The sequence below is a fragment of the Gambusia affinis genome, linkage group LG09 (assembly GCF_019740435.1).
Source record: "Gambusia affinis linkage group LG09, SWU_Gaff_1.0, whole genome shotgun sequence".
NCBI lineage: Eukaryota > Metazoa > Chordata > Actinopteri > Cyprinodontiformes > Poeciliidae > Gambusia > Gambusia affinis.
In genome coordinates this window covers 17,321,738-17,340,417 of record NC_057876.1, presented here as the reverse complement: position 1 = coordinate 17,340,417, position 18,680 = coordinate 17,321,738, and the positions used below count along the sequence as shown (strand labels likewise).

The window sequence follows — 18,680 nt, the reverse complement described above, 5'->3', positions numbered from 1 at the left end:
CTGTCCCCAAATTTGAAAAAAAAAAAAAAAAGAAAAAAGATTCAACAATTTTGAACATGCTAGCTCCAGATAAATTACATTCTTCACATGCCATGGCAACAGTAATTTCTGCCGCAGGCGACGCGCTCGGACTGCAACAGACAGACTTGTGGTGCAACTGGTGAGAAACGAGGGAAATATGGACAATCTGGAGCTCTTGGCGCACCAACGGCATCACAAATGTTCGTTTTTCACATTATAAAGATGGACTCCAACATTAGTGTGTTTTCTTCTATTATTCTGGCTCATCTGCTATTCTCTTGTAATTCTCTAATTATAAAGTCCTACTGATGAAATCCTTCATGCCGTTACTTTCATGTGTTGAGTTGCACACTCACAGAGCTGTAGCAGCCTACAAAGAGTACACGTTCATAAATGACAGATCTCTTTTTCCATAATCTCTGCATTCGTTAGTAGCTTTATACCTTTCCTTTTTCTATCAGCTTTTTGAGGATCTTATAAGAGTGTAAAAAATGAACCATCTTTCTTCACAATCGTACTTCTCCGTCTTTTCTTTTATAGCTGGCTTTATTTTCTCAGTCGGCAACCATTCCTCCCACAGTAACAAGCAAAATTCATCGGAAATGTCAGTCATCAGTGATCCCGTTTTCTTTAGATATTTCTTGTTAAGCCGGAGCAGGAAAGCTGCGGAGCTCAGAGTTTACCTGAGCTTTTCGTTTAAGTACAAAGTTTAAGATTCAGGTGAACATTTTTGCTCCTGTTGTGATAATTGGGTTTCAAATGAGTTTCCAGCAGCTAAAATGTAATGATTAATTTTTTTGAATTCCTTGTTATTTAATACCTGATCAAAGTTGTATGACTTGCCATCTATTTAGTGGTCTAAATTATTACATATATGTATTTGGTTAGTATGCATAATTGAGCCATCTTTAGAGACAGACCCATAAGCAGTTGTTTGTTGGTGTAGTCCTATCCAGTGTGTGCAGCATCTTCTCATCACTCTATAGAAATTATTTCCTCATTTTACTGTAACCTAAAGTAGCTAATGATGTTTTTCCAGCTCATAATGGTGTTTAATCAAATGTAATGTTCAAAGGGTCCCTGTAGGATATTTTAGGACAGGTAAGGGAATAATGCAGACAGTGTATAGTCAAACCTCCTACTCAAACAAAAGCTCAGCTCTGACCTTTTCTCTGTGCCCCCGCTCCCACCTCAGCCTTTTCCACTCAAATACAATAAGTCATAATGCAGCTTACCATGCTCTGTTACTTACGTCTGTTCTGTGTATATTTATGTTTGTGCATCTTAACGGCAACCTAAATTGTTCAAAACACCCTCTTGTGAAAGGCATCTCTCTGTTGACTATTTATGAAGTCTTTCTGGGACAGTCTGAAAATAAAATAATAAAAAAAAAACAGCATTACGTTAACTATGCAGAAGCACAGTTTGCTCCTCTGTTGCACTGTCTTGTCTGGTAGATTGTAAAAAGAATGAATAATAGTATAAACAGACATCCAAAATAATTCCTGTCCATATTAATCAGTTCACATGTCTCTACTGCAAGTGGATAGAATTATTTGTAATATTATTTATATTTGCCTTGCAAAAGCTTTCTAGCCCCTTAATATCCACCTTTTGTGTCAATTACAGCTGAATGTCTTTGGTCGTGTTTGTGCACATTTAGACTAAAACTCTCAGCCTAACATCTTTGAAAAATGGCTCAAGCTCCATCAGACTGAATGGTAACAGTCTGTGAATGCCAAATTTTCAAATCTGAATCCATCTTCATTGATAGATTGAGGTCTGGACTTTGACTAGACCATTCTAACATAGGGATATGTTTTGATCTATTTCATTATATCTCTGGCTGTGTGTTTTTCTCCTGATATGTAAAAACCCTCCACCAGTCTGAGGTATTTTGAAGCCTGATGAAGAAAAGCGTCCACACAGCATGTTGCTGCCACCACCAGATGGCGTAATCAGGGTGTGCTACTTTTCTTAAAAGCATTACATTTTTTGCAGTTGGGCTTAAAAATGTAATTTGTGGTTTAATGTGACCAGAGCACCATTTTCCATTGTCACTGCAGCAGATTGTCTCATATTTTCCCTTCTCGTCACTATTCTGTGTTGGTCAGGTTTGTGGATTTCTAGCAATAGTGATGTTGTCGACAGATTCTCCCACCTGAGGAGTGGATCTTTGTAGCTCCTCAAGAGTTACCTATAACAGTCCACAAATTCATCTTTGACTTGTCTGGTGTGCTTCTTGATTTTAATACACACTAATTATTTACAGTTGTACAAATTAGGGCTGAAATGATTATTTGCATTAATTGTGATAAATTCATGGTTGAAATAATAAAAAATAATCATTAACCAAGGCCAAATGCTGAAAGAGCAACATATTCAGATCAGAAGTAAGTCAAAACTGTACAAAAAACATTTAAGATGGGAAAGAAACCGTGTTTTTCTTTGTTCTACCCCAAGCCCCTCAAATGGTTTAGTTTAGCTTCACTTGGTTCAAACTGTAAAACTAAATTATAAATTTCTGTCCAATTATTAATCAGTTAATCATAAAAAATTGTTAACTGTTTATTTTAGAAGGAAATTAATTACTTGTTTGTATTTTAAAGTATTTCTAATATTGTATAAACTTAAGAGGTGAAAAGAAAAAAATAGACTGCCAATTTTTTTTAATCATCAGCATCAATTGATTTTCAAAATAATCTTTCGTTCTCGATCTAATCAGAATAAAGAGAGATAAATACAAATACAGTTTCCACACTTATGTCTTCAATTGTTTTGCTTTGTCACATAAAGTCCCATAAACTGAGGGTCGCTTTTGTAATATGATAAAAGGAGGAAAAGTTTACTCGGTCTTGATACTTTTGCAAGGCAGTTTCCCCCATATTACTCCAATTATTACATAATCTTGGTCCGGAAATCCTTTGAGAACAAAAACACGTTAATGCAGGGTAACAAAATAAACGAACATTTAAAGTAAACACAGGCCATCTCCAGCATGGCTGCGTGGGTTTGCTTTGATATGATGACAGACTCTGAACAGCCCACCACTCGGCATCAGTGTTACGCTCAAACTCCTCGTTTTTTTTATTTTATTTTCCAAAAGAGGTTTCCTAAGTGAGGGAAATGACCCAGAAGTATCGGTGCTGCAGCCCTGATAAGAACCGCTTGAAGTCTCTAAATGCTGAGAACGGTACGTTCTCTCTTATCTCCTTTTGCATAGGAAATACTGGACCATCCTTTTTTAATAGAGTGAAGATAACGCCTTCCCACAGTTCCTTACGGCAGCAGCATTAAAAGTGAATCACCATGGGCTTATGCATCAGAGTCAGCACAGAAAGCGCAGCGGTGCATTCGAAGACAGAAAGGGTTACTGGATTACTTTTTGTGAGTGGATGTGTTTTATAAGTCAGCATGGCTGAAACGATGAAGAGACTTGTACCTTTTAGAAACGCAACAATTATCTCAGCGCAATCACAACACTAAATGACATCGCTTCAGTAAGAATGAAGTACATGTCGTGCTTCTAGTTTCTGTTTTTCACTTTGGAGCGTTCATCGTGGCAAACCTGCTGCAAAACGAGCTAATGCACAGCGTGGTGGAAGTGCAATTGAGTTGTCTTTGCACGGAAGTTGTGTTTATGAATTCTCCTTCATAGCTTCTCTTGATCTCAATGTTTTCTGGGTCAAGTGAAAATACTTCAGAAAACACTTTAAGTTTGATCGATTACTAAAAAGGTCTGTCTTACCACTTTCTGTACTTTTCACAGATTTCTACTAAATTCTTAGGGAAGTTTTTATAGAGAAAGAGACTTAATATAAACTTATTCTCACAAGTGTACTCACGCCTGTTAAAGTATAATTTTTAAATATAAATCCAGCAAATCTTGGCTTAGACAAATCTGTTAGGAGAAGCAACTTAAAAATCAAAAGATGCACTAATGTGGTTAAAATGTTTTATTTATTTATTTTATTGAATCTCCTTTTGATTCAATGTCAGCATCAGATTTAAGGATGTCTCTTGTCCACAGCCCTCACCGACCATGATGCTGCCACCACCGTGTCGATTGTATGTGACCTACTTACAAACTAGAAGTTTTATGGCTGACCTTTGTTTCTGGGTAATCAGGTTTACTGTATCTGGTGTTGGGCATGTACTAAGAAAACAGAAGGAACTAAAGCAAGAAAGCATTAGTTCAACATTTTCTTTTGTAGCACAGTATTAGCGGTGCACCGAGTTTTCTGACCAATTACAATCTTTAAAATGCCCACCACTTCAAATTTTGGCAGACTTGCCACACCAGACACTGTCTTCAGTCATAAGGTTAGAATACATCTTAAATTTTCAAATATTATTTTATTAAAAAACATTATGCGCAACACCCATAAAATTACACAAACTTAACTTTTTTCCAGATTTTGCTTACAATTATTTAATGTATTCTCATTTTATTAAATCACAAAAACCCTGACTTTAACTAAGGATGTGTACATTTCTGTGAGCTGCTGTACAACCATTCATCACGGATAAAATGGCTTCTGTTTATTTATTTCATTTTATTTTAGTCAGGAGGTTATATAAACATGGCCAGCTTTGTTAAAGTAATAATCCAGTTCCAAGTTTTATCATTGGAAAAACAAACGAACAAAAAGTGTGAGAAAAACCCACATAAGTGGAACAGATTGTTTTTGCAGATTGCCTGCACTCACCCTCCTTCCAGAGCGTTTGCATTAATGCTAATTAGGACGACTGTAGGAAAATAACTGAGTATTGCTTTGAATGTTGCAGCTGCAAGGGATTGTGGGACAGGTTTGTCTGCATAAAGTAGGTCCAGTGAATCCAATGTTAATGGAAATATTAAAGGAAGCACTAGAACTCCTTCCTTTGAATTATTTTATTTGCCTTTGTTACTCCTCTCAGGTAACACCTTTTTTTTAAATTCTTGAACTTGTCAGCTTGGGCAGCATAAAAGATGAAAATGTGCATATGGAGCTGCCTCAGATTTACAGGATCAAAATCTTCTTCAAAGCAGATTGACAAAATAATTTGGAAAGGTTCTTTCAGGTTAAAAATGAATCAGCAGGTTGAAGGATTACCTAACAGTAGGCTGTCAGTCGCACACTCAAAGCGATTCTTTGAAACATTCAGCAGCTATGATTAATTCATTTGCATACTGAGATCCAGTTTGAATCCAGGCAGAATGAAGATAATGAGCATGTTAATCAGCTTGTCCTGGTTTTGTACCAGCGCAGAGTTCAGTATGTACCTTTAATTATGGGTTTGGGTTGTGAATATTTTCCTATTGAAAACGGTCTTTCACAAGCTGACATTATCATATGAAATGTCAGAAATTCATCCAATTAAGTTTGGAGTGTTTTCCTGATAGGTAATGTTTTTGGAGACAGGAGAGCCACAGCTATGTAATTTCAGCATGAAGTGAAAAAAATAATTTCATTATTTCATCTCAGTTGTCTTGTTTGAAAAGATATTGGAAAATGTGGACCAGGACAATTTGGAGAAATGACTAAGATAACAATTGTCTGAAATAAATAAAGCCTCAGTAAAGTCGTTGCAGCTGGGAGATAACCTGGAGACGCAGTGCCAAACCTTTACGAGCCTCTTTTCCTCAGTTCTGATCTTTGATGTGTGGCGTATAGATAAACAATAACAGATCCTTCTGGCTGCCTTTGTTTGGCTCACAGGGTGACATTCCTCTGCACTCCAACAGCCCTGCCAAGTGTAAATGCGACACCCCATAAATTGGATCATTAAACAGATACAGATCACATGTTAACATCAGGTGTAAATGAGCTTGTGTCATTTAGTGAGTCTGTTTCTGTCCTTTTGCTGATATTTCCTTTATTCTGTTTCTGCTGGCTTACAGCACCGACTACATGAGAAAAACAACGAGGCTTCTGGGAAATTACCCTAATCTACACGATTTACTTTCCTGTTCTCTGAATCTTCCATCCATCAATACATAAATCCTTCTGTCCATCTTTCTATCTTCCTGATTCCATCCATCTATTCATCCATTCATCCATCTGTCATGGATCGATGGTTTTTACAGGTTTCTGTTTCTGATCTCGTTGGATATTTCACCAGTAAGTTCAGAAAAAGTCCTTTGCTGGTATTTATATATTGTAGGTTGAACATTTTTATGTTGGGATAGTTTGGAGTTTGAAAAGTGTGTAGGACGGCTGGGTTTACCAAACTGTAGCAATGCAGATATTTCTGCAGCTCAAACTGTACAGCTGTATTTGGATTATAATATAAAACACAAACTGTACAGTTTATAGAACACACAGATATTATGTGTTCTTCATATTTACACTAGTTTGAAGTTTAATTAAGTTCAACAACAAGCTCAGCTTGAGTAATTGACTGATTATAGATTTAATCACTGTCACTATGAATGTTTACATCTAAAGGAGCTTTGCATTCCCAAGTCTTAGTGGAGGATAATAAAGTGAGCCCTAATATACTTCACTTTAAATCAGGAAGGCAGTTCTCTCTCTGTCTGAGTGGCTCTAAAGCGGCTCAGAGTGCAGTTATGAAATCATTGTTTCGGGGGCGGGTTAAACTCCAAATCCGGCTACAAGTGCAGCATTTCCCACACAGAGGCTTTAATAAGGTGGGGTACCTGGACACACTAATGCACAGGTATATCTGGAGGTCCAAATATAGCCGGCAGTCCCAGCCTACACGGCTCTTTTTTAGATTGTTCTGGTTGTTGAAAACGATGCACACTCCTACCTCATAATATTGTAGTCTGTCATTAAAGCTTGTGCTTCACCAATTTACTTCAGCATTTTTCAGCTTTACACAATAGAATAAAAAATAATAATAAAGCAAAAACTAAACCGGCATGAACAGCTCGAATGTCTCTCATTTGTTCCAGCTGGTAATTGATTTGGACTGGAACCAGCTCCATAATTGAGTCATTAATAAAAGGAAATGTTCGGAGCATGCCAAAGGAATTACTGTAAGTATTGTTGCTTAGTTAAATTCTGGTCCCGGTTTCATATTCTCTCTTGCATACATTTTTAGTTATGAAACATTGACGCAGAATGTCATGAGTAATATAAACAAAGTTGAATGCATTATTTAAAATGATGTACAGTCAATCAGTCTCCACTTTTAATAGGCGTAAGTAAGATCCATATTGAGGTCATAGAGATGATGAGAGTCGTATTTCGTAAAATAATGAATCAGTAGATGAGCAGTCAGAAATCAATCAGGTCGGTGTATTAGGTAGGAGGGTGAAAGCGCCTGAGGAGAGCAAACATATTACTTAGATACATGAAGCACAGCGCAGCCACAGGGAGGTGACCCAGTGCTCTTGAACATCAACATGCAATCACACACTGGTAAACCGAACAAACCGCCACCAGGGAAGCTGCCCTCTCTGCTGATGTAAAGTGCGGAGGAGTTGGAACCTCGAGTCATGCAGCTGGGAATTTACATTAAAGCATACAGAATAGATTGACTGATTTTATAGAGTGAGTAAGAACAGTTTCCTGTACATCATACTGCGGGAAACACAAATAATTTTTTTAAAATGGCATCCCATGTACACAATGTATGGAGAAGGTTCCCACAGTTTAGAGCCTTATAGATCCCTGTTTTGATTTGCTCTACTTTGACGAACATCCAACAAGCTCACAGAAAAATAAAGGCCCGGCGCCGCTTGCATATTAGCATGCAGAAAGAAACCTTTTCCTTTTTGTGCAAAGCAGAATACAACAAGAGGGAGTCTGAATCATGTTCACAAACAATAAGAACCATCCTTACAACGAAACCCACTCACCGTGGAACCAATTAATATGGATTCATATAATAGAAGTTCTTCAACGTTTCTTGAAACTTGTATAGAAATATATCGAATACAACTTTCGGATGGTGGCTTGGACCCTCTTTTGTCTTCAAATTTTCAAATTCATCAAGATCTCAGAACCTTACCTCTGAGATTCTGGCTTCATATTTACATGATGGCATCTAAAAGTTGCTGCAGATTGGTTTGCTGCAAATTCACAAGATTCTCCTCCACAACCCAAAGCTGCTGTGTTGTATTGACAGATGGTGAGAGTGGAAGCCGCTGGAGTGTGGAAAATTGCTAAATATATCAACAAAGTTTATAAAGTTTATAGCCCTGATTATCCCCTCCGCTCATCCCCACACTTGGCCTCGCCTTTCAGCATTTCTTGGCTCAGCTCACTTTGTGAAAATTTTCCAAAAATTTGTTACACTTTAAGTAACCAGTGTGAGACTATCAGGGCTGCTGGAGGTAGCCATCAGAAGAGCGCTATAGCAACAAACCCATCGATATAAGGAAGAATAGATCAATGCCTTCTTGTTTACTTCTATTCTGACCCTGTCATGAAGGCATTTTTGTCCTCAGAGGTCACTGGATTTTTTTTTTCTTTTTGAATCACTCCCTAATAACTTCCAGAAATGGTTTTGAATGAAAATCTCAGAAGATTAACTGTTTCTGAAATAAATTCCCCCATGCAGCTTTCAAACTCACTTCAATCCCTTTTGACCCCAATTCTGACCATTGGCTTAAACTTTAGCAAGTCCTCTTGACCATGTCTCAATGACTACACGCTCCCACCATCATTAAGGCGTTCTGCTAAAGTAAACTGTGAATTGCGCTGCAGTAACAGCTCTCCAGTTTTGCGCTATGGTCATTCACCGATGAGGCCCCTCTTTAATCTGCCTCGGCCTTTTACGAGGCAATCACTCAAGATCGCCACATCCTGCCTTCTATACCTAAATACAGAAAGCCTTACATACCCTGAGCTCTATGGATACCTTTCTGTTGAACTGAGAGGTAGCAGAGGCAAGGTAAGGTCAACCCCATTAAGCTGCTTCAGTCCAGCTGACAAAGAGAAACAGTTTTGTGAAACAGTGTTCTGCATTGGAGGTTTGGCCATTTCTGTCCATCATTTTGTACCTTTCCACTTTTGGTCAGGCACATCTACTGCAAGATGTTTTATACTAACCATGCAGCAATTTATGCCAGCAATGGCAACATTTCATAGTCTGTTTGACAGAAAACATTTAAAGCAAGCAGCTCCAAATTATTGTTAGTTCAGGGGTTTGCAACCTGCAGCCACAAGTGGTTCTGTGGCCCTTTTGCAAGGACCCTTAATAACTTTGACAAAAATTATAAAGAAGCAACTGTCTTTAAATATGGGTACAACAAAAGTACAAGTTTTAGCAGTTTTTCCACGTTTCCATGGAACAATTGCATTGAATTTCCACAAGAGAATTGCACTCCTTGCTTTTTCACATACATTAACGTCACACAGACGAAAATGAAACCATGTACAGTCACAACATACAGCATTATTAAAATAACATTGAACTAATGATAAATAACTAATTGTATTCTACTCTGTCTCCATATTCAACAAAGAAAAAATAAATTGATACATCAGAATCATCATATTTAACACAAGGAGGTTGGGACTACACTGCAATGCATTGGTACAAAGTGCAGGTATGGATAGACAAAATGATCAAAACACAACTGATCAGAACATAAAACTTGTAAGGTGAATTGTTCTCTGATTATCTCCCCCACTGCTTCTCTGCCTTTTATTAACACCCTAATCTCAACCAATTGATCTGTCACGCTTTTATTTTGGTTTGTATACAATTTGTAGCAGTGCTTTAGTAGTTTAATTGAAAAACTGCTGGGATTTACCCTCATTTTCACCTTATTTTACATCATCACAATGCCACCACTGTCACTGAGCTTTAGGATTTTGATCAATAAAATCAACAGATTTTATTGAGTAAATGACAATGAAGTCCATTCAGGTGCCCAAATATATCAGATGTTTCTAGCAATTAGACTTTGAATGTGTGCCTCTGTAAATATTATGCTTTACAGATATTGGATCCAAGTAGTTCTTTACAATTTGGACATGAGATGATGAATGCATCAGTAGTGCTTTGGTCCCATTTACCATTTCTGAGTTTATCCAAACAACACTGTAAAGGATGTTTTTGAGCTATAAAAAGATTTTTTTTCCCCAATAAATCTCATTTTTGTCTAGCCATGCCAGTAGAGAATATGCACACGAAGTGAGCAGGGATGATCTAAAATGCAGTTTTTCTTGTAAACGGTTGCAGCCTGTTGAGCTTCTGCTTGTAACACAGAGCCTCAGATCATATTTTAATGCTGTATTTTATTGCCTGCAGTCAGCGTTTGCATCCTGATTGCAGAGCTGCACAAGTCAACGGTACAAGACGAAGGGCTGATTAAAAGACCAGATTAATCTGTCAGGAGTAATTCTTGGAGTTCAATTAGGGCCTACAAAAGCGTTAACAGCAGGCGCATGCTGTGCAGAACAAGTCTGCATTTACATATCCTTTAGCACCAAGTGCATTTAAAAACTTGCCGCTGGCTCAGTTCAGCCTGCAGGATTTTAGAGACAAAAGTGTCTATTCCTCTTTCCGGGGTTTGTTTCAAAATTTTGTCTCGCAATTTCACAATTTCTATAAGGCCTATTGTTTTTTTTTTTCCTCCTTTTTTTTTCCCCCCTTCTCACCCCCTCTTGGTTTAATAGGTTACAAAGTGAGAGTTATATAAGCAGCTCTCCCCTCTTGCTTTCGGATGGATGAATAAGAGGAGATCAAAAGGGAGGCGATAAAGAAAGAGTGTCTGCTGCCTTCTCTTCGTCTTTATTCCTGCCACATTCTGCCATGGCAGTTCCCTCTAACTACACGACTTGGCCTGGATTCCCTTTTTCTCTTCTGTCTCTCTCTAGGACATTACACTTTAATCTCGTGTTCTCTGCAGCTCTCTGTCTCCTTCTGTCTTTCCCGTCTTTTTGGCTTCTCTGCATCCATCCATGCATGCATCCATCATCCATCCATCTCTTTATGCATCTAATCCCATGTTCTCTACATCTTTGGCCCTGAGAATATTATTCTAATCTGCAGGCTTGGTGTGATGTACAACTACATTAATCCCTCACATGTATTTACAGGGCAGTGCGTGTGTGCCTGCGTTTGCACACACATCTTTGCATCCAGCAGGAGATTTTCGACGGGTTTAGTGCAAAGAGTGTGTGTGTTTTTTGTTTGTTTTTGTGTGTGGTTTTAGTCCTGCTTGTGTCCTACTCAAAGTGAAGCTGCAAAGCACATCTGTTGGCGCACAAGTGACAGATTAAAAGGAGGGCTTCCTTTTCTCATGGAAAGGCACAAACATGATGGAGAATGACCGCATGCAATTATACTCTGATTAAAAATACACACATCGCTGCTCCTGTGAAGGATGGAGACGGGCAAGATCGTGCAAGAGGGGATTCTTTTTTTTTCTTTACAATTTATAATGCTCGTCTTTAATCTCGTTCTGGTTGAAACTCTTTTAAACGTTGCAGGTTAAATCTACAACTTTCCCCCGCTACATTTTGCTGCGTAAAAGCGCTTCTACGATACGACTGCACACAGTACCAACCAGCGCACATGCATGCAGAAGCACACCGAGCATGACAGTCCCCATAACCCTGCATATCCGTAATGGGACCGACTCTTTTCCCTCCACAAACGCACAGTCATCAATAAGATCCAGATCCATACCTTGTGACCCTCTCCTGCTCGCGTCCATCGGGGCGTCCCTTCCTATATTATCCTCTCCGGTTAGCAGGTACTACAGCAGGTTCAACAGCTTCTACAGCGGGGCGAAGGAGGGTGAATCTGCCCGCGCCGAAGCTCCGCGACGAGCACTAACTCCCACCCCGCGGTTTTACTCTGCGCTCTGTAGTGGGTTAATACGAGTGGGGGAAACGTGTGTGTGCGTGTGTGTACGTGGGATTTAGAGAGAGCAGTGGGCGGTGGGTGTAAAGCTCTCCCCCCACCCCCCGCATCCCTTTTTTACATCCCTGTTCTCCCGCTGTTTGCGCTCAATGCGCACAGCTCAGGTGCCATCTGCGTCAAGTTCGTCAACTCAAAAGGAAGTCGCTGAAGTTGGAATCTGATTCGACGTTTGACTAAAGGGCCATTCCACTGAATTTAATAGCTCCGAACAACAATTTGCCCCGGTTCAGTTTAAAATATTTTTGATTTGGATGGTTGTGAATTCTTAAAGTGTTGGAAAAATACTTAGGTGAAACTTTGTATTCACTTTGTAAAAAATTGCTCTTTTTATGTTCTGGCTTGAATTAAGCCTGGGCAGATTTGTTTTTGTCCATTTTTTAAGTTTTCGCAAAGCAGTAGAGGTTTCCAGATTACTGTGTGCTATAGAATAAAAAAACAAAGTATAGTTTTTTTGCAGGTTTGTTCTTTTGTTGGGTAGCTTTTATCATGAATCAAATGTAAGATGTTAAAACTGGTCAGTAGAGCATAAAATGTTTTTTATTATCCCAACACATACATCTTAAATCATAAACTGTACATTGTCCAATTTGTCTAAGATAATTGTGGCCTTGTTTGGACTCTTAAGTGTTGAAGTTTTTATTATGTAACACCCAAAAATGCCTAAAATGTTTCAGATTTTGCTTTCCAAATTGAATGATGATTTCATATCTGACAGATAAATCAGTGTCTTATGAAGCGCCCCATGTAAGAGAGTTTATTGCCAGAAAAAGTCCAAATCTAAAAAGAACAAAACAAGTTATGTTTCTCCAGTTTTTAGCCGTCTAGGTGGGATTTTTAAAATGGGCGCCATCTCAAGCTTAAAAAAAAGATAAAGATCACCTTCACTGATGGAATAAAGGTTTCACAAATCCAAAATCATTCAAGTTATTACATCCAATTTTGGGTTGTGTGGTAAGCTGGGTCAGGTTTTTGGTGGCTTGTCGCTTAAAAACAGATATAAAAGTTTTCACAAACTGAACAAAGGATAAGACTTTTTAAATTTAATTTAATTTTTTGTTAAACCTGTAATCAGTGTTGAATGGTTCTCCCCATGTTTGGACTTCCTATGTTGTGTAGTTGTATTGATGTGGACGCTATCATAGGTGGCCTCAAGTAAATGATTGGCAGTGATTTCATCCCGGTTTGATCTGCCTGTAGTGTGGTTTTTTTCAAAATGGACTGTGTATTATGGCGAAGAAGCTAAGAAAAGCATTGCCATCGCACTTTTTTTATAGATGGAATGAAATTTTCACAAATGACGTTTCACAGACTAACCAAATCCAGTTTGACTATTTTTCATTTGGAGTTAAAGCAAATCTAAGGACGTCCAGAGTCGTGTGCTGCGGAATAGCCCTTTAACGAGTTTCCCAGTGGGAGCCTACAGATCAGACGCTAACTTCAACACAGTCTTTTGAAAACAGCTTTTGACATGACGTTAATGCCTCATATCCCCCCACCCCTCTCCTCAGAGGTCTGAGTGATGAACACCGACAATAAAGGAGCAACTAATCTCCGATTCCAGCTCGGTTTATCCCCCGAAGTCTCCAGTCCTTTTTCATAAAGCCGGCGTGTTTAGCAACAGCTTGACAGGTGTCGCCTCCAGCGCACCTTCTACCCTCCTCCTTCTCCTCTTCCTCCTCCTCTTTGTCCCGGGTGGAGGCTGGTTTCTGTCCCGGTGAGTGAGCTCTATAGGGGCCGCTCTTTACAGCGGCTCTTTGAGCTCTATTACAGGGTTCAGCAGGTCGTTATGGTCCGACAACTCCTGACAACGCGCTGCGCAAAAAGAGTGACAGGTGCGCACCCATAGCTGCTGCTCTGTGAAAGTTTATTCACGCCCCTTCAACTTTTCTTACATTACAATTCCAGTATTTAATGTTTTTTTTTTATTGGGATTTGTCTGTTAGACCAACACAATGTTGTGAGTATGATTACAACAAAACTGCTGCCCAGCTGCTTGTAGGTGTCTCCCAGTTTTGTACATTTAGAGATTAGATTTGTTTCTACTACTAAATAGCTCAAGTTCAGTCATGTTGGCTATAGAGCGGCTTTGAGTTCTGTATTGGGTACTGTACTGGGTTTTTTACAGGTTTTCTCGTTCTAGTTAGCTCAGTCTATCTTCTCACCACCACTACTATTTCTAATGGTGGGCATGTTGTTTTCAGGGTGGTTGAAAGTCTGTTTACATCGTTTTAAACTGCATGATTGTGAGCGTGAGTGGGAATAAAAATAGCAATAGGTATTTTGTTCCATATAACACAGTAGGAGTGTAACAGGTAAACCTTTTATGGATGCACACTCGACTAAAAACCAACCTGTTTAGGATTGTATTTAAAACGTAATCAATTACAAATTTATTGAACTTGACTTATTATCGTGTTTTGATTGTTGATTCCATGTTGCATTGTGTTTCTGTGTTTGATTTGATGTAAAGCACTTTGAAATGCCTTGCTGCTGAAATGTGCTATACAAACAAAATTTGATTGATTGATTGATTGATTGATTGATTGATTGACATAAAATACAAATAAAATGCATCAAGTTTTGTGGTTTTAAATGGAAAAATGTTGAAAAATTCACACAAATACATTTGAAAGGTGCTGTGTGCAAACAAGCCACAGGTCTAAAAATATCAGTATTTCTGTCAATGAATAATGCATTGTTGGTGCATGGAGGCTGCCCAGTCAGACACCTGTTGCTCAACAGAGAAAGTGATCAGAGTTGAAGTGTTCATGTTCCTTTTTATCCTAACACTCACAAAAAGTTGGTGGCTTTAAACATTTAGTTTACAGTTTGGTTTTTGGAGTAAAATTTGATCAATACACTTTTTTTTTTTTTTTTTAAAGTAAGCTTAGTGAAATGGATTAATTATTTAATCAACTCATTAGTTTGACAGTCTTGTTTGATATTTGATATTAATTTAATAATAAAACCAAATTATCTTGGGTTTTAAACACAGCTACAGCTATTTGGCTGGTGTTGTGCTTCCCTGTCCAATCAACTTGAGTAAAAAAGATGGTGTCAAATGTAGTTTTTAGTTCAGAATCACTGACATGAGTTTTACATTTAGTGTTCTGATTTTGTTCAAAAGCTGCAGAAACCTAAATTATAAAGAAATCTTTCCATGGGTATGTAAACCCCTTTTTTTTTTTTCTTTTTTTTTTTTACCTTTTACCAATGTTACAATGCTTGATTTACATGTAACTTATTTCTGGCTTGCATAATTCTCTATTAATTTACAAAGTGGCCAGTTTTTAATTTAATCATGCTGGCTAAAGTAACACAAAGTCACGCTAACACGCTTGATGTTGTCATTATCAGACTTGGCGGTCAAAGACAAGGTTCCTCTAGGCCTAATAACTCTGAGTCAACGCCGGCTAAATTGATATTGATGCGTTTTAATTCAGTCTTCTTGACCAATGATTTTTATTTGCCTTAGAGGCACACCTCACAATTAATTAGCATTTATTACCTTTGGGCTGAAGAGTCATGGCGGCTCAGCCCCTTTGAATGCTGCAAACACAGCAACAATCAAATCAGCTTTGGCTGGCAGATTTTTCGCCAACCAGACCTGGGCACAAACACGGGGACTCCCTCGTAGTCTCCTGTTGTGCACAGATGTACGCGACTGCAGCCGCTTTGCACACAGTGACAACTGTAGAGGGACCGTGTGGCCCCTGGGGGCCTGGATGCAGGTGCTGCTGCTGCACCACCAGCACCCTCTGGCGCTTGTCCAAAGATGGCCTCCAAGGACTCAGTCTGAATCATTTTAAAAGCCTGCTGTACCAGGCTTCTTGGCCACAGTAACAACGTTATCTACTACTCCGTCTTTGAACTTTAAATCACATATAACACCCTTTTCTCACACGATCCTGCTCAGTCTCTATTTAAATGATTTCATACGTACACTTTATGTTGCATTATTGCTCTGCTCTGTATCCTATCTCATCCACTGACACACACTTAGATATCTGATATACTCAATGAGGCAATACTGCCTGATTTGTCGTTATCGTTCCATGGCTCAAATTATAATGTGGAGCTTGACCCATTTTGTATCATAATGCGAGACGCTGACATGAACGCCCGAGGTGCCGCACCGTATAATGCAATTTTATCCAAGCTGTGCTTAAAAAAAATGTTATTATAGTCAGCTTCTCTTAGGATTGCATCAGCAAGATTTTCCTTCATGTCTGTCGTCTCATGCGTGCCACAGAAGAACATCAAGTATAGTAAGTTGGATTTATTGCATGCTGCAGAAAATATTTGCATCTTTTGCTGGAATTAGCTTGGAAAGATGGGCCAAGTTCATTTCAGGTTTATATATATTTCTTTAATTTTGTTTTATGAATGTCTTCATGCAAATAGAAGTATTTTCTCTGCAGGTATTATTAGTGTGTCTGTGGTAAATTACTGTAATTTATGGTGTAGTTATACCTTATAGTATCTATTAAACAGCCCTACAAAGGCAATTACTGTCTTAAGTAAAAGTAGGTTAAAGCCTTAACTCTGTAAGGAGAAAGAAGAACTGCATACCTTCATTGTAGTATTTATTTCATTCAGAATTTACAACCCAGCTGATGTGTAGCATATTTTTAGGCTCAAAAAGTCGACCCAAAACAAATCGCCTCTTGGAAAATAATCTAAACAGTCAACATAGATACGCATTTAAAGACAGAGATAGTCCTCAGTCTTATGGTATTGACTTCCTTTTGAGACATAAACACATTAACACTGTTAGAGATACTTGTTATGCTGTAAAATGGCCTCATACTCCATTAGATGTGGTGTTTTCAGAGGTTGAGAGGGATTCAGGAGCATGTCTCGGTGGTTTCTGGTCAGCTGAGTGTGTAATGGTTCAGGCTGTATCACAACAATGTTCTTTTTTAGTTCGACATCCTAAAGCAGCTCACTTCTCCTGAAGAAACTGTCAGAACTGACAGCTTGTACTGGATTAAGGCTCTATGATGGGATTTGCAGAGTATCTTTTAAGAATGCTCAGCAGAAAGTTTTGTTTAAGTGATGGAGATGGTCTTTATGTTTGACTGGGTCGCTCAAACGCAATTTGTTAGCACCACAAGACTTTGTCAAACTACAGAAAAACAGAGATGGTTTGCCTTCATATACAGTAGAAGTGTCAGTTTTATCTAATGAGCTAAGATGGTGCTTTGCTCTGGTCTTGGATGTTATCTGAATGTCCTGGAATAAGGTTAACATTTCTGTGTTCATATAAGTTTTTAGTGAAAGTGCTTTGGGCCTTTAGAACAATTAATTAATTGAAAACTATTATGTGGATGGTGCTTCAAGAGCAAAGCTGCCTAAAAGCTAATTTGCTTTACTGCCATGCCTTCAGGAAGTACAAGAAAAATCCACTTTCAAAACCGAAGGCCAAAGATGTCAAAAAACTAAACCTGACACTAAGCCAAAGCTGGTTCAGAGGGAATAATTGTTGCAGCGGTTATTTAAAAGTAACCCTGTGTGTAACCTTTATACAACAAAATATACATTTAGAAATGACAAATAATTAAGTATTTATCTAATATGTTATTTGGTATCGACTGAAAAAAGCAATAAAAAATTTTTAATGTTTCAATAAATGCTAGTGTTATCATATTTTAAACATTATTCCAAGCAAATAAATTAGCAATATGTTGAAAATTTTGCTACAAAAACTAAATTTGAATTTTGACGAAAAACCCCCTAAAACTTTCACACTAATTGCACTTTCCTTTGAGGCTCTTCCGGTATCTTCATTTCTATTATGCACTACTTTAATTTACATATTAACATTTCTTTCTTTTCATCAAAGCTTTTTGCTTCTTTAATGTTTTTCTTTTGATTTTGTGTGAAGTATTTTGGATTGTGAATGGTCCCATGGAAAAGCATTTTGGAAAAGCATTTAACCAAAATTGCTTTTTCATAATTTAACTAGATCAACTCGTTCTACAATCTGGATTGTAGAAATATTTTCAACAAAATATTGATTGAGTTTACGTTTTATTTATTTTTGCGAAATAGTGCAGTTAGCGTGGCTAATATTCAGAAAACAGCAGTTTTCCTGTGTATTTATTGGAAAATCCTTACCTTATTTCTGAAATTCATACATTTCCAAATAAACCATCTTACATAACACATTACATAAGCAAAAAACAGAAAAACTTTGCTGTCCTTTGTTCAAGCCTTCCTGTTAGGTGCTGAAATTCTTGATCTCTTTTACTCTCTAATGCCTTGAATGAACCACAAACATTTCTCCATGTGTAGAAAAAATATGTTTTGCTTTCATAAAGCTTCACTTCATCAATACAGAATATAAATCTACTAATCCAATTTCTTCTTCTAGTGGCATTTTCACGACCTGCCTGGTTTCACTTGGGTATCACTTTTTGTGAAAGAAAAAGACCGAATTGTGCAACTTTTTTTCCTTTTTTTTTTTTTTTTTTTTTTTTTACATATTTCTCCCAATATTTTCAGTGTACTTGACATAAATCAAATTTCCGAGCCTGTCACAGCTATCTGCCAGTTAATGACCTCATTTACGTTCAAAGGTTTAACTAATTTGATTTTGGCATCACGTTACTGGAAGTCTGTTTATCTCCAGCATTTAAAAAGCCTTTAAACTGCCACCAGCTGTTGCTGGAACAAGTAAAGAAGATTTATGAGGAAAAAAATCAAAGTGAAAACACCTTTACACCTCGGCTACTTTTCTTCCTCATGACTGCTCATTTGCATACATTTGAATTCTAGTCAGCCTCTTCCCCGAGCTGTTGGAGACCTTGGCTCCTGTTGCTCTT

General features: G+C 38.0%; 2 protein-coding genes across 4 annotated transcripts in view; one reads left to right on the top strand and one right to left on the bottom strand.

Annotated features, from left to right (window-relative positions):
* The window catches only part of macrod1 (mono-ADP ribosylhydrolase 1), a 184,709-nt gene that overhangs the window by 60,443 nt on the left and 105,586 nt on the right, over positions 1–18,680 (top strand). The window lies entirely within an intron of this gene.
* Positions 1–18,680, bottom strand: part of flrt1b (fibronectin leucine rich transmembrane protein 1b) — a 56,148-nt gene that overhangs the window by 36,035 nt on the left and 1,433 nt on the right. Inside the window, exon 1 of one of the 2 annotated variants that reach the window (XM_044126984.1) lies at positions 11,617–13,633. The exons of the other annotated variant lie outside the window; for it this stretch is intronic. The gene's annotated coding sequence lies outside the window, so the exon portion shown is untranslated. Of the gene's footprint in view, positions 1–11,616; positions 13,634–18,680 lie in introns of those variants that run through there. 2 annotated transcript variants of the gene reach the window in all.